This window comes from Gopherus evgoodei, chromosome 4 (genome assembly GCF_007399415.2).
Source record: "Gopherus evgoodei ecotype Sinaloan lineage chromosome 4, rGopEvg1_v1.p, whole genome shotgun sequence".
NCBI lineage: Eukaryota > Metazoa > Chordata > Testudines > Testudinidae > Gopherus > Gopherus evgoodei.
Window position 1 is genome coordinate 43,599,431 of NC_044325.1, and position 16,917 is coordinate 43,616,347.

General features: G+C 46.8%; 1 protein-coding gene across 7 annotated transcripts in view; it reads right to left on the reverse strand.

Moving 5' to 3' along the window:
• The window catches only part of TMEM63C (transmembrane protein 63C), a 73,929-nt gene extending 58,385 nt beyond the window's left edge, over positions 1-15,544 (reverse strand). For 2 of the 7 annotated variants that reach the window (XM_030559052.1, XM_030559049.1), the window contains exon 1: positions 10,400-10,727. The gene's annotated coding sequence lies outside the window, so the exon portion shown is untranslated. Of the gene's footprint in view, positions 1-2,877; positions 2,899-9,439; positions 9,510-9,794; positions 9,849-10,399; positions 10,729-15,517 lie in introns of those variants that run through there. The other 5 variants (XM_030559051.1, XM_030559056.1, XM_030559053.1 and 2 more) reach the window with 5 other exon arrangements.
• Positions 15,545-16,917: the final 1,373 nt, after the last annotated feature.

A 16,917-nucleotide genomic window follows, 5' to 3' on the forward strand; every position in this document is an offset into this window, starting at 1 on the left:
ATTTAATTGGCAGGCTCAGAGTACAAGAAGAATAAGCCTTGTTTCTGAGTTCAGTGAGGATGAGGGGGCGTGCAAGCAAGGTACACTGCTAATACAGACACAACATATGCGCTTCCTCACTAATTATGTTCCATACGAAAATATTAGTTTGAAGTTTTCATTAAAAATAATTGAAATTCAATGAAAGGGGTTTCACTGTCACTTGGCTTGTGAATCAGGAAGGGGTGGTAGTAAGTGCTCATATTTCAAAATGCTCAATAGTGACAATGGTGTCATCAGGCAGTTTCTTCGCATTTAGGGTCTTGAAATTCAGAATACACACACACACACACTATGGACACTAATACAAAGTACTGCTATAAACTTGCATTTGGCTTCAGGCTTAGCTTTTTCAGAGCACAATGGACATTTGGTTTGGTCTGCAGCCCTCCTCCAGCCAGGGTGCCACTGCAATCTCATAGCCCTTCCTCCCCACTGCAGACTACCATCCAGCCACTTCAATGAACCACTCCCCACTTCCCTCCACCCCACCCCCCATAGGAGTTTAGTCTGAAGAAACACCCAGGGCATCAGGCAAAAGACTAACAGAGAGACATATAAAGAAAGAAGAGACTCAGAGAAGGCCTGTGGGGAGGGTGTGGAGAGGTGACAAAGCTGTTTTCATGTTGCTCAGGAAAGCTATTCCCCCAAATCCCACTCCCTTCAGTCCTATACAGCCATCTATTAACGATGGGAACTGCCTACAGAGATGGCCAGTACTTAGTAAGGTAAGAACTAAATTTATTTGGAGCTCTGGTGTGCCTAGGGTGACCTGATGTTTCGATTTTAGAGGGACAGTCTTGATATTCAGGGATTTGTCTTATATAGATGGCTATAACCCCCATCCTGATTTTTCACACTTGCTCTTTGGTCAACCTAGATGGGCCCCCTCCCTTTCCTGTGTAAAGAAAAGATTCTGTACTGTCTGGACTATCACAGCAGCGGGATGCTGGGCTCCTCTCCTCTGAACCGCTTAATGTCCTGGCTGGACTGTCATAGCACCGGGAGGCTGCCTCCCCCTCATTTTATCTCACTAACAAGTCACTGTTTCTTATTCCTGCATTCTTTATTACTTCATCACACAAATGGGGGGATACTGCCACAGTAGCCCAGGAAGGTTGGGGGAGGAGGGAAGCAACGGGTGGGGTTGTTGCAGGGGCACCCCCCGTGAATGGCATGTAGCTCATCATTTCTGCAGGATCTGACACGGAGCAGCTGTGCTCTGATACACTGGTTCTCTAGTACACTTGCCCCATATTCTAGGCAGGACTGACACTATTTTTAGAAACCATAAAGGAGGGATTGACTCGGGGAGTCACTCCCAGTTTTGCCTTTGCGCCCCCGGCCGATCTCAGCCAGGGGCACCCATGATAGCAGCAGACAGTACAGATAACCATCATCTCATTGCTAATTTACACTGGCAGCAGATGGTACAGAACGACTGGTAACCATCTCTGCTATCATGCAAAAGCAAATGAATGCTGCTGTGTAGCGCTGGACTCTTGCCTCTGTCCGCGGCATCCAGTACACATACAGTGACTGGAAAAAAAAAAAGCTGAATGGGCTCCATGGTTGCCGTGCTATGTCGTCTGCCAAAGCAATCCAGGGAAAAAAGGCACGAAATGATTGTCTGCCGTTGCTTTCCTGGAGGAAGGAATGACTGACGACATTTACCCAGAACCACCCGCGACAATGATTTTTGCCCCATCAGCCACTGGGCTCTCAACCCAGAATTCTAAGGGGCGGGGGAGACTGTGGGAACTATGGGATAGCTACAGAATAGCAACCCACAGTGCAACGCTCCGGAAATCGACGCTAGCCTCGGACCATGGACGCACACCACCGAATTAATGTGCTTAGTGTGGCCGCGTGCACTCGACTTTATACAATCTGTTTTATAAAACCGGTTTATGTAAAATCGGAATAATCCCGTAGACGTACCCATAGTTACAGAAATCCAGTTACACAGGTTAGTCCCATTAACCCTGGAACACAGACATCACCCTACTGACACAGCTACTCCCTCTGTCTCCCACAGCTGGATCAAAATGGGACAAAGGGAATCGAAAGACTTTACAATCTGCCAGGACCCAAGATCAGGATTAGATGGTTTCCTATGCGAAAACTAGAGCTGAGTCTAAACCCAAATTCCAGCTCCAAATGCCCTCAGACTTTGGGGAAGCTCAAGTCTAGAGACAGGGGCTGGAACTATGGGTGCAGTTGCACCCACTGGTTTGAAGTGGACTCCATCATATACAGGGTTTACAGTTTGTTTCAATGTCTCTCAGCACCTCCTCTATAAAAATTGTTCCAGCATCCCTGGGTCTAGGGCAAATGATGTAGCTTTGGCCTCTCTCTCATTGCAATTGACAATATCCCAAGCACCAACTAAGCCTAGAGCTGCCCTCCCTCCTTGCTCACTTGGTTCATATATTTTAGCAAAATGGGCCATCATGGCACCCTGAACTCAGATCTTGGGAAACAAGAGAAAGGAGAAATGATCTTCAGCTACTTGGTGTTAAAACAAATATTTATAATTCGTGGAGTCTGCCCAGATTTGGGGACTGACTGAGTAGGGTGACCAGATAGCAAGTGTAAAAAATCAGGACAGGAGGTGGGGGGTAATAGGCACCTATACAAAAAAAAAAATCCCCAAATATCAGGACTGTCCCTATAAAATCAGGACATCTGACTATGACTGAGACTCCTAAACCAAACAGACACACAACGCTGAAAATGCTTTTTGGGTTACTTTTTGGTAGCACCTTTTAATGTTTAGCGCACTAGTCTGGGAGCCAGGAATTCCTGAGGTTAGTCTCATCTCTGCCACCAACTCACCAGAGGTCTTGAGCCAGTCAAGCCATCTTTCCGTGCTTCAGTTCCTCTCCATCCCCACTTGCCACCTGTAAAATGCTGGCTCTGCTGCTGCATGAGTAGGACATAGGAAGAGGCACAGCATGGAAACAGTGCCTTATAGTGAGGCTCTCAGAAGAGTTTTTGCATCTCTGCTGTTTTCTGCAAAATTTAAGGGTTTTTTAAATGAAAACTACCACCACCAAAATAAGGGTGAAAGCCTGGCCTCATTGACACCAATAGCAAAACTTCTGCTGAATTTCAGTGTGGCCAGGATTTCACCTCCAGTCCTTTTGATTGTGAAGAAAAAACTCCTGACTGTGATTCAGTGAGACAGCACTGCACTGAGTCTGCAGCCAGAGAGCCTGAAGCAGCAGTTCTTGGGAGGTGTAATTGCAATGGCAGGTTAATTCTGAAACCTAACAGCTATGGCAGACATTTCAACACTTAAGTGTTTCACTGCAGATCATGTCAGTAGAAACACCCAGCGAGTGCACTGTCTCCACTGTGGCTGGACTGATTTGAAAGGACCTCAAGAAAAAGGCAGTAAAATGTTAAAGATGCAAGTAACCGAACATTTTATTCACTCATTTTTTGATCCTGAACATAAAAGGATGTGAGGATAGAACATGAAAAGAAAAGAAAGACTTTGGGGGAAGTCGTTGGGGGGGCGGGGAGGAGAGAAAGAACAAGTACATTTGATAGAAACCATTCAGTAACAACACAGTATCCTGGATTAATCAGCTTAATGAGTGTTTAAGATAAGAGAACAGAACAACAAAACACAAGCCCTCAATAGTGGAGTAACAGGCTCCCTTCTCTGCCCTTTGGACCACCACAAATTCGCTGGATGGGTCCTCTTCACCCGTCTTTATTGGGTCCTCTTCACAAGGTCACCAGGACAGTCTCGTGCAGCAACACACAATTAGAAGTCAACTTCTCCCTTCTGGGAAGAGAGGACAAGCTCTCACCATCCTGGGATCCTTATTCCCTAGCCTCTGCCACCTTCCTCATTGCATTGCCTTCCTCCCAGTCTTTTAACTGTTCCTGGCTGATTGTTCTCATTAGCTGTCAGCCTTCTGCCTACTTAAGCCATTGAGCACCCATTCCCCCAATTAAATCCACTCTAGGGGGGAGATAGCTAGTACCTCAGCATATATTTACACTGCAATTAGACCCCCACAGCTGGCCTCTGTCAGCTGACTCAGACTTGCAGGGCTGTAAATTTGAGGTGTAGATAGTCAGGGTAGGCTGTAGGACACTCTTCCTTCACTGGGTCCCAGAGCCCAGGCTCCAGCCTGCACTCAAACATCTACACTGAAATTTCACAGTCCAAGCCAGCTGACATGGGCCAGCTGTTGGTGTTTAATTGCAGTGTAGACATGTCATGGTATATTTCCCCAATCTGAACCTTAGAGTCCAAAAGTTGGGGTACCAGCATGAATTCCTCTAAGCTTAATTACCAGCTTAGATCTGATAAGCTGCCACCACCCAAAAATATATAGTGTTTTGGGCCACTCTGGTCCCCCCAAAAACCTTCCCTGGGGACCCAAGAACCAAATTCCTTGAGTCTTACAACTAAGGGGAATAAACCATTTCCCCCCTTTCTCCTTTCTTCCTCCCAGATCTTTCCTGCCCTGGGTACACTAGGAGATCACTGTGATTCAAACTCCTTGAATCACAACACAGAGAAATCAGGTTTTTTTCCCCTCGCCCTTCTCTCTCCCTCCCAGGTGTTCCCTCCCTGGGCCATCCTGGAGAGACAGACAGATTCAAGCTCCGTGAATCTAAAACAAAGGGATTCCACTCTTCCCCCCTCCCTTCTCTCATCAATTCCCTGGTAAGTACAGACTCAATTCCCTTGAGCCTCAACAAGGAGAAAAAATCAAACAGGTCTTAAAAAGCAAAACTTTTAATAAAAAGAAAGGAAAAAAGTAAAAGTTGTCTCTGTAATTTAGATGGTAAAAGTTACAGGGTCTTTCAGCTTACAGACACTAGAGAGAAGCCTCCTCCCAGCAAAATACAATTTAAAATACTCCCAGCAAACTACACATTTGCAAACACAGAAAACATTCAAAAGACTATAACCACCTTTCCTACTTAATACTCACTATTCTGAATATATAAGAGACTGTAGCAGGGAGATTGGCAAGAAACCTGGTTGCACGTCTAGTCCCTTTCAGGACTCAGAGAGAACAAAATAAAAACCAAAAAACACAAACAAAGGCTTCCTTCCACCAAGATTTGAAAGTATCTTGTTTCCTGATTGGTCCTCTGGTCAGGTGTTTTTGGTTCCCTGTTTGTTAACCCTTTACAGGTAAAAGAGACATTAACCCTTAACTATCTGTTTATGACAAGACATACCCTCGGTAAACAGAGTGAGAGTCAGCTCCAAGCACCTAGCACTCTGTCACATGTGCAATCAGAACACACAGGCACAAACCCACATTCACATTGCAGTTCAAAAAGTTTGGTTATTTCCCCACTTCTTGACATTATATTTCCCTCCTGCCCAGCTCTGCCCTCTCAGGATCAGATAGAAAACAGACACTGAAGCACTGACACACCCCAGGAAATGTTGCTCTGAGTTAGGGTGACCAGACAGCAAATGTGAAAGTCGGGATGAGGGGTAATAGGAACCTATATAAGAAAAAGACCCAAAAATCAGGACAGTCCCTATAAAATTGGGACATCTGATCACCCTACTCTCGGTGGATTCCCCATGCGGCTGGAGGCAGAAAAATCTAGAAATCTCTCAAAAGGAGTCTGAGATTTTGAACCCAAGGTCTGAGAGAACTGCATAAGCCACTCCTACGAATTGCACTTACTGGAGATCTTGCATTAGTCATAAAACTGACAAGACAAAGCATTTGGTGGCTGATGGCCAGTAGAGGAGCAGCCCATGGGGTTACACTGTCCTCTCTCATCTCTCATCCAGGCAGTTCAGAGCATCTTAATCTCCCTACAGCTAACCTAAACCACACAAGAGAAGAGGCAGCTTTTGGCAGGAACTCTGCCACCCACACCCAGGGCAGGGAAATTCCCTCTGTGATGATGCTGTGCCCTTCCTTCATTGCTTCGATCACGTCTATTGTAGCAGCCTCCAATATCTGCCTCATCTTGACAATCCTGACTCCTGCCTCTGCCCCATCAGCCCTTTAATGTTATACTGATGTTGGCTTTTGTTTGAAGGATTTCTCTGTATGTTCAACACAAGGATAATACACACCGATGTGCTGCATAGCAGAGGGCTGCCATGAGACAGTCTAAGAGAGCAGCAAGGTTTTATTAGAGGGGCACATTTTATTAGTAGTAAATTGCATGGTGGTAGCACTTTGAGGCCCCAGCTGCGACTGTGCTGGGTGCTGAACTAACTATCCCTATCCCGAAGGACTAACAGTCTGATCTAAGATCCACACACAGATTTGTGCCCATATAATTATTTGGATGGGGTGAGACAAAGTTATACCAGTATAAAGGTGTTTATACCAGTATCACTTATTCCCATAAGGGAAGGGGAATAAGCACCAGTATAACTGCATCTGCACTAGGGGGATTGTTTAGCTTTAACTATACCCGTGCAGTTAAAGTAGTACAATGTGTGTGTGTAGACAAGCCCTAAGACAAGACACAGCAACTGAGTGAGACAAACACAGGAGGATGAGTAACAGTGATCACAGGTCTGTGTAACTATCAGTTACACAGGGGAGGCAATGTGATTTAGGAGCTAGAGCACTGGACTGGGGGTGAAGAGACCTGGGGTCTAATCCTGGCTCTGACAGTAACCTGCCACTTCATCTTTATGACTCTGTTCCCCTCCCACTCTGTGTGTCTTGGCTCTTTAGATTCTGGTCTGAAGAACTTGTCCCTTGCTATGTTTACATACAGCACCTAGCACCAATCTTGGCTGGGGCCTCTAGAAGCTACTGAAATAGAGAGTAAGTGTTCCTACAGGCATAATTAGCTAGGGGAGGGATTCAGTTATAAACTAATAAATAATGTTACCACCTGCTAACAGTATTTTGTCACTGTCAAACTACTAATCGGAGCTACATGTGAACTGATGACTCAGGACTAGATTTTTAAAGGTATTTAGGCACCCACAGATGCAGGTAGGCACCGGGTGGGACTTTTAAAAGCACCTAACTCCCATTGATTTCACACAGAGATCAGCATCTAGGTACCTCTGAAAAAATCACACTGGGTGCCTACCTGCACCTCAAGGCACCTAAAAGCCTTTACAAATCTGGTCCTTAGTCCTGATGGATTCCACATTCCAATATCAGACCCACTTTCCATCCCCAAACTCCTTCTAGACCTTTCAACTGAAAACATTATTCATACAGAGCTTAACAAGCAATGGATTCAAGGCTATTTCATTTATCAAATGTCACAAGTAAACTCATTCTAGACTTATTGAATGGGGGAATTACTAACATCTTAGAACAAACGTGAATCTCAGTCTTGTAATAATCTAAAACCAAACCTGCTTTTCCTCAGGCCTCTCTCATAAGTGATGCAATGTTTTCCTCAAAGTGGAGGTACAAGACACTATTTTAATTGCTGTAAACGTGTTTAACGTAAAGAAGTGCTGCTTGTAGGAAGGCAAGACTGATGAATGTAGAATGCAATATTGTTTATATCACTCGTACGGAACAGCTAGCTTTTGCATCACAAGAATACTGATATTTTCATAAGGGTTAATGTGACTGACTGATTAATTTAATATCAATTAAATCCAGTTGCGGGTGTTATAAAGTTGTCTCTATCTTTGTTAAAACAGCACAATGAAAAGAGGGACGTGTTTTCTAGAAGAAATGGGGTAATATTCAAAAACACTGACAATCCCTCCTTTTATGAGATGGGGAAGACTGTGTCAAATCTGGTTTAGTTTAACTGAAACTGGAAGCTCCTGGAGCAAAAACCTGTTTTGTTTTATTTGTCTGTAAAGGACCGTGCACATCTCTGGCTCTGTATACGTAATAACTAACAATGATCACCGGGGCTGTTATTACAATCTCTCATTGCAAGATCTTTGTATGCTTCCAGCTGTTGGTGATGCCTGAACTGGGGATTAATTAGTTAATGTTTGTGACAATCTTTGAAGATGAGAACATGCTACCAAAGTGTCAAGTTTTATTATGTAAAATGAAGGGTTTACATGCATTTAGATATGGTTACACTGTAGTAGCAGGAAGGCCAAGATGTTGCTACATAAACAAGGCAAAGAATCAAAAGTGCAGAGAGGCTGAAAGAGAGTGTTTTGGCTGCCGAGACCATGAAATGTTGGATTTTTGCATGGCTTTGCAGGAGGGTGTATGCGGGACCAAGTTACGACAGTTCCTTCCTGAGAGATTTCCTCATGTCCACCCACCCACTCACTCTTCCACCCCTGTACTATGCCAGTTTAGACATGTTAGCTGGAGGAGGATCAGGATAGCAATGGGCCAGCAGGGCTCTCCCTGTCCCCATCCCACGATTCAATGGGCTACAACTGTCCACTGTACAGACTTCTGCTCCGGTCTGACTCTTTTTCCTGTATTTTTTTCCAATAACAATAAAAGCCATGCACTTTTCCACAGCACCTGTCAGGCCACACGACACATACCTAGGAATTACTCAACCCCCACAGAAATTCAGCCTAGTCTGGAGTGGAACACCATTATTCATACCCTGCATGTTTCGAGGAAGGGAATAACTTCCCCAGCAGAGTCCCTGGGGGATGAAGCTATTCATGCTTGTTCTCTGAGCTTTATTTTAAGTAGAATCCTCCCTCACCTGTCCCCCCAGTCACAGAGTGGAATTGCCCCAAGTTTGCAGGGAGAACCCGTATCTAGACACTAATACCATTCCCTGCTGGAACTGTCTAGAATGTAAGAACACAAGGACATCGATCATTCAGTGAGATTTTCATCAAACAGTTAAAAGGAGATACCCACACAGACAGAACTTTGACCAGACAGGGCTGTGCCCCCCTCAATAATAATCTATTAGCAAATTATCATATATTATAAATATACAGTGTTAAATAGCCATTTGTTATACTGAATGCGGTAGCAAGCAAGGGAAACGGCGACGTTACGTATCTGTGGATGGTTTTGGATGAAGTCATAAGCCATGAGTGAGCAGCTTAGCCAGAGCATTAGATCATCACAATCACACAGATACTTTCAGTTGGAGTCATTAATTTCTCAGGACCCAGTGTTTTTATGTGAAATGAGGTAGAATAGTTTTTTTTTATTGCCAGCATGAAGCATTTCCTGGCATTTCCAACATCACCAGGCACAGCTCCAGGAAGGAGGATTTTGAAGCCCTGATGATGTGGGAAACTGACAACAAGCCATGGAATGATACAGTGAAGGCAGCTTGATATTTTATCTCCCATCAAGGAAAGGAGGCAGCACACTTCAGTGTACAGGGACTCAGATTGGGAGTCAAGAGAATGGAGTGCTATTCCCGGCTCTATCATTGACTTATTGTGTGATTTCAGAGAAGTCCCTTCACAGGGCTATGCCTCAGTTTTTACATCTGCAAAAACATTGCTCACCTGCCTTTAGTAAGTGCTTTGGAATCTCTGGCTGAAAAGCTCTATCAGTATTACTATTATCATCACCACTCTATGGAAAAGAAAAGTAGAGATAAGAGTGTAATTATGCAAAAATCACCCCAACCTCTATAACGATCTGCATCCCGGATACACCCCCGCTTTCTTGGAGTGGTAAACATGGCACTAGGATAAGGAGTAGTAAGAAGTCACAGAAGTTGCCATCAGAGTGCCTTCCATAAACTCATTAATGGGTATGTGTATAAATGACAGCCACAACCACATTGTACAGAGAGGGCTTTAGCAGGAGAAATTAATGTGTTCTGTCAGCACTTTGGGGTTTTTCTACCTAACTTACCCAGCTGAAAAGAATTCCAGCCCCTTTCCAACACCGAAAGTTCCACAGGGATGCTTCCCCACCTACAGTCACGATCTTCCAATCAAACGTTAGGGGACATACACAGATTCTCCCTCCCTCTCTTTTTCCTTTTGTTAAGGCTTGATTTTTTGTTTTAAATGCACCTTGTTCCACCAGGTCCTTCTGACCCTGTGCAGGCTGCCATGGAATGAGATATCAGATTCTGTTCCGCATGATCTAATAGTCTGAGCCCAATTTTGGCCCGTTTTCTCCACTAATTGTGTAGGAGCTAAAAACAACACGCATAGGAGAAAACACATCCACTGAGCAAAGGGAACATCCCCGCTCCAAATGAAACAATATCCTCTCCCTCAGTCGCCTCCACTTTTCCTAGTCCAGATCTCTCTCACCTCTCCTTGGGCAAGAAATTATAATATTGCATATTCCAGCCACTACCCCAGGAAACAGTGGGATCAATTAAAGGCAGCCTGCCCTTTGGAGCTGCTCCTTTGAAATCCTCTCTCTACTCATGCATTGAATGGCTGCTGCTGATCGTCCCCCTTTCCTCAGGCTGAGGGGAGAGATGAAAAGATGATGTTCCCTACCTGCAAGAGGGCAGCTGAGATCTCAGTCCTTCTCACCACCAACAGCAGCAGAAAGCCAGTCCCACCTGCTAAGGGACCGTCTGCGAACTACCAGCTGCACAAGGGAGGCACATCATCTCTCTGCTCCTCCCTCCCGGATCAGCAGCACTCCCCAGCTAACCGGCCCTGGAACCTGGATTAACTACATCAGGCTATGCAAACACCCTGGCGGGGCACCACAACAAACCCACGCAGGGACAGTCTGCAAAGTACCAGCTGCAAATATAAAGGGCTCCTCCCTTTATAGCAACAGCAACAGAAACCCCAGGCCAGAGGAGACCAGCTCCCCTTTCTCTCCCCGCCGTGGTGGTTTTGTATGTGTGCAATGATCCGCGCTGTGCAATGATTTCCCACCCCTCCCCCGGGGACCCATGGCCATCAGAGCTGCTTCCCATTTTTAGATGAGCAGAAAAGGGCCACAACCCCTTTGCTGCAAATAATCGGCCGCAGGGAGCCCTCAGGACTCTTCCCCCTCAGCTCCTCCCTTCTGCAATAATGCAGAGCAAACCATCCCGCCCTACAAATCGCCCCCGCCTCCAGCCTACCCAGCTAAGGGATTGTCTGCAAATTACCAAACGCACAGACGAACACTGAAGAATGTTGAAGAGATTGCGGCCTACATTTCTGCAAGCCGCCCCTGGGTCAGTCTGTGACCACGTTTGAAAATCTGGCTGCATTTCAACAGCCAGAGATGAGTCGCTGAGAAGGACAAATCTCACACAAGCTAAACAGCTACAGATCCCTACACAGGCCTGTCACACCAGAGCCTAAAGCTACTGAACTTTAGCAAGGACCAGAAAATTAACGGTGTAAAAGGGAGGGTGAGAAATATATGTCCCCAGATGATCAGGAATGAATTTTCACCACAGACATAAGGAGGGAAACCTGTTCTGTCTAATTCTGATACTGTGTCCCTCACCGTATTATCTGAACTTACAGACTGCTCTATCGGATACACCCATAAAGAGAATAGCCCAGCCTTGCAAAAAAGGAGAGAGATGGCATCACTACAGGGCAACCTGTCACTAGAGCAGTAATTCACAGAAGACCATACACCAGACAGTGTGCAGGCCCATCCTGGGCAGCCCAGACAGCTACCTGAGGGGTCTGGCTCTTTCATACTTGGGCAGCACTCATGAAGCTTGTCTTGCCACTGAAGTGTCACCGAATTGAATTGCATGTACAGTATCTAAGGAACTTCCAAGGCATTTAGACTCTGTATTTCTGCATCACAAGCAAAACAACCTTCCCCCTGCAGTAAAATGTAATGAAGAGATTGGAGGAGGAGGACTCCAGTTATGTAGATCCGTAGTCCATAAAGGGGTTTGGAGCCTGGGTTCCGGTTAAGGCCCATCTCTCTTATTTATATTTATCTACTTCAGTTTAGAAAATGCACTTTATTCTAGGCTCTAGGCCAAGGGTGGCCAAACTTTCTGACCCTTCGAGCAGCATACAACAATCTTCAGAAGTTCAAGATCGGAGTGTGCCTGTTGGGGCTTGGGGCTTCAGCCCTGTGGGGAGGAAGGTGTTGAGACTTCAGCCCCATGGGAGGCACCTGTCTTGGCTCGGTGCTTCAACCCTGCTCCTGCTGAAACCCTGAGCCCCAGCAGGCATGGCCCATGAGGTTGAAGCCCCAAGACCTACTCTCCCTGCTGGGCAAGCCCTAGCCCCACTATGATACCAGACACCTCTGTGTTCTTGGGGAACCAGGGTGCAGTATCCAGCCTGACTCATGAAAGACTCCCCCCCGCCACTCCTCAGCCTCTGCTTAAACCAAAACCCATCAGAGAAAAGAACTTGCAGAGAGCAGTGAAGGGCGTTGGGAGACACACCTAGACCCCTCCTGACAAGGGTGACAAGATTAAGACATCTCCATTAGCATACAGAATGGAGAGCAGAGACAACTCCCCTAGCCTCATCTGCATGAAAGATGGAACAGGAAGACATCTCAATTTGCATACAGAATGGAGAACCAAGAACCACACTGAATTCTGGGACTAGAAAAAGCAGGGAAGTACTGCATCATGGGAATCTCTGCTCCAGATGCTACAGAACCTAGGCCTGCATGCACCCAGCTCAGCAATTATCAGACCAATTCTAGTAATGAATCCTTAATTGATATCCAAATAATAAAGCCGCCTAGTTGCATTGTGAGCTTCCTGGAAGAAAACACCACCCATAGCCAAGAGTGATCAGCTTCTTTTGTCTAGTCTAAAGAAAACCCTTGAGTTATCAGCCTCACCTATAAACAAATCTATTGTTCTCCCTTGAACAATTGTATTTTCTCTACAAAAATCCCTACTCACCCTCCAGTCAGCGTTCTGATGCTCAGATCCAAACTCTGCACCAGTTCCACGGGGACTCCCTACCCTCCTGACTGATCGTGCTGGGGACTCTGCCTGCCTCCTGCCCTCAGGACCCTCCGCTACCAGCATCATCTGGGAACCCCAACCAGTTCAAGCTTCAGGGAGTGGTGAGATCCCCTTCCTTTCTCTCTTTCTCTTTTCATTTTTCCTTTCTACCTTAGGTATTAACCTTTAATAATGTATGTTATGTTGGTTTAGCCCTCCTTACGTAGTTATCACCTGTATTCAATAAATAACTTGTATGGTTAAGCTGGGTGCTTCTCTCTCTCTGGCTGAACCTTACTCTTTTGTGTTTTTAGCTTCCCCCATTCACTCTGCAGCAACGCTTCTTTTACCTAAGCTAAAGATCCCTGCAGTGCCCAAAATACTGTGGGGTTTGCTCATCAAGCAGGTTACTGCCAGTACAATTGTGTTGTGAAGGTGGGGACAGGGATGTGCTGAATCTGGGAAGCATAAAGGTAACAGCTTGAAAGTGCTGCTTGACCCAGTCCATGGAGCCCAGGGGCATATGAGGACAGTCAGCTTGAAAGTGCTGCTTCGTCCAGCCCAGTGAGTCCAGGGACATATAAGGGGTCAGCTTGACAGTGCTGATTGACCCGGTCTGCTCAGACTTGCTCTGTTAATGTATGTGTGGGTGGGTGCGTGCTCATCTGGTTTTGGAGCTGGAGAAACCCAGCCCTAGGGAACCTAGGTCCTGCAGGATAGCTCCATTGGGAGGGGACTTGCGGGAAGGGAGAAGTAGGGCTCCATATGAACACACAAGTGACACAAGCAGTACATTAATAGAATTACAGAATCCCCTTCCCCAGAGAAGTAACCCGAATAAATGAGCCTATCCCAAAGTAATGGGCAAATCTGGTAACAAATGTCCTGTTGCAGGGCAGAAGCCCCGAGCTCCCTGCTCTCAGTCTGGTAAGTGGAGAATTTGGGGGGCTCCATAAGCTGCACTTTAACAGTAAAAGAGTCGCAAGTGGCTTGCAAGCCAGAATTTAGCCACCCCTGCTCTAGGCACATGTGCAATAAACCTTTCCCTCCCAAAACGTACAAAATAAAGTGTGATCAGCTGGAAACTCACCTTTCCAGACTGTCAGGGATAAGAACTTTCAGCCCCCAGGTATATACTCCTCAGGCACCTCAGTGAATAGCTCAACCTGCAGCATTCCCTGAACATCATACATGGTGTCTGTTGAAATAAGTGGGGTCAGTCTAAGTTCCAGTGATAAAGGCCTTTTTTTTTTTAAAATCAAGGGGCTATTAACTCAAGTGTTTTCAGTTGCTATGGTATCACCTGAGGAGAATGGAGGTTTCAAAGGTATCCAGGACTCAAAGCATTTAGGCTCAGATCCTCTAAGATATTTAGGTGCTTAACGAGAGCCTTGCTATCCAACAGGGCCTGACTACAGGTATCAAGTTTGGGTTGCATCTGGTCTGAATAGGACTGGCCAAGTCAGGTTCAGGTTGGCTGTGCTCATCTCGGGTTCAGATATGAGTCAGGCTTTAAAATGAGGCCTGAGCAGACCTCTACACCTAACTCCCATGAAAGTTAGGCACCTAAATATCTTTGAGGGTAAGGGCCTTAATGCTTTATCAGTCAAAAACAATCTCTTGAATTGCACCTGAAAACAAACCGGTGCACATAATGAAGCACAGGTGCATTGTGTTCCACACAAGAAACAACTGACTGTCACCTTGTCCAAGGTAAGATGCTCATCAAGGAACCAGTTTTGTTCCCACTGAAGTCAATGGGAGTTTTGTCACTGATGTCAACGGAGGAGGCCTCAAGTTAAGGCCTCACTCTTTGTGCTCCCTCTTGCCAAAAGGGTGTCAAATGTAGCACCTTCTCCACAGCCCGAGATATCAGGTCGTTGGTAACATGGTCATTCCTCCACAGCAAACCTGCCTATTTTTCCACGTCATCCTTAGGAGAAGGCGTTCAATACACTTTGCTCACAGTTCTGTTCATTGTCAGTCCCCGGTCAGGTCTGCCTCACACAAGAGGTCCAGTTCCAGAGCCCGAGAGTGAGACTGCTCTGAGAAGGGCAGCTTCTCTCTGCCCTGCAATCCTGACAGAACACAGGGGAAGGATTGTCACCTGCCCAGCCTTCCAGGGCAGCCCCTCCACCAGAATTGCCATCATGGTAATGTGTCTGAACTACAAGGGTCCTGGGATGGCTTGGAGTCAGTGGCCTAGGGGTGAAAGGCTCTCTGTGCTATTCCCAATCCCCTGTTTTTGCTTTTTCAATCCTTACCTAAATGGGGCCAAACTTTCAAAGAGTCTTTAACCCACTGGCAGTGGAGCCTGCAGACAGCTGCTTTTCTGCTTTCTGAAATGGTGCCTGTTTTCAAAAATCCTGTGGCTGAAATTAAGCAATTTGAAAGTTAGGCCCGACAGGAGCCAGGTCCACAGTCTGAGCGTACACAGACAGCACAGAGGTTCTGCAATGGGGCCTGCCCTCTCTATGCTCTTCCCTCTCTCTTGCACTCCTTTGCCCAGTCCTGGCAGGCCTGAAAAGAGTCAAAAGGCATCACTCAGCTGATCTCTGCTCTGCTGGAGCAGGCCACAAAGAACAGGCTGGACACAGTGCCATATAATTAAATAAACCCTCACTAGAAACTGGGCCCTGATCTCGGTCTAAGGGCTTCTAGAGCTGCCACAATACAAAAAATAAATCATCATAACTTTAGACAAGAACATTTTTGAAATGTCTCTCACTTCTTGCACTGTCATCTCCTTCAGCGCCTGTAATAGACAAAAACAAGGGAAAAGTCATTAAACGCTTGAACTTACTCAAGCATAGCACAGAGCTGGTGTCAGTCCCACGGTATCTTACAGGCCACAGGGGCTTGACTTTCTCCTGCCTTGCAGCATGTGACATCCTTTACCTCTGTACAGAGTGGCCATTAAATGCTCCTGTTCTGACCCAGTTTTGCACCTGCTTTGCACAGATATAAATAGTGACACTGAGTGCACATCAGGGGAGTACCAGGCTCAGGGATTCGGCGTGAGAATTAGTTACATTTTCAAGTTACTGGCCAAGATTGTCAAAGTGAATAATGGTTTTGGGAACCTCGGTGTTTGGGTCACCACCTGGAGATGCCTTAAGGGCCCCTGATTTTCAGAAAGTGCAGACCACTGGGCCTCTGAAAGTCAAGGTCCTTTGGAGGCTTCTCAAGGTTGGACTCCTGAAAACTAAGGCACTCAAAACCACTAATCATTTTGGAAAATCTTGGTCTTATATCTTGACATTAGCTCTAAACCAGCACATTCTCTATCACATCCCCTATTCCAAATGAATAGAATTCCATCTCACCCTCCCCACCCATAAAGCCCCCTCTGGCATCAGAGCCACATGAAAGACAGGAAGACCTAGCTGGGCTGGAGAGAATCCCTAGAGGGATTTGCTCCTTCCTCGCTCTGGTCCCGATCATGCATGTCTCTAGATCAGAGTGAGCAAAATACGGCCTGAGGGCCAGATCTAGCCCATCTAACATTTCTGTCCAGCCTGTCAGGCTCTTTGGCTGCCCCCTCGCAATCTACAGGCCGCTAAAAGTCCTGCAGCACAGCGGGACGCTCAGGCAGGCTGCCTGCCTTCAGTGGTCCCATGCCACTCCTGGAAGCTGCCGGCTGCTGCTGGCATGTGGCTGCACGCCCCTGGCAGGGGGGAGGCAGCTCCATGCACTGCCCCTGCCCCCAGCACCATCCTCACAGCTCCCATTGGCCAGTGCTGCGGGGATAGTGCTTGCAGGCATGGGCAGCACACGGATACACCCTGCCTCCCTCCCGCCAAGGGGCGTACAGAGACACGCCATGATGCTAGCAGCCAGCCACTTCCAGGAGCGGTGTGGGGCCATGGCATGCAGGCAGCCTGCCTGAGACCTGTTGTGCCACTAGCCAGGAGCCACCTGTGGTGAACGCCTCCTGGCCAGAGCCTCCATCTCGCACTCCCACCCGCACCCCAACCTCCTGCCCCAGGTCAGAACCCCCTCCTGCACCAAAACTCCCTCTCAGGCCCTGCACCCCCTCCTGCACCTCAATCCCCTGCCCCAGCCCAGAACCCCCTTCTTCACTAAACTCCCTCACAGAGCCCACACCCATCACCCTCTCCTGCAGCC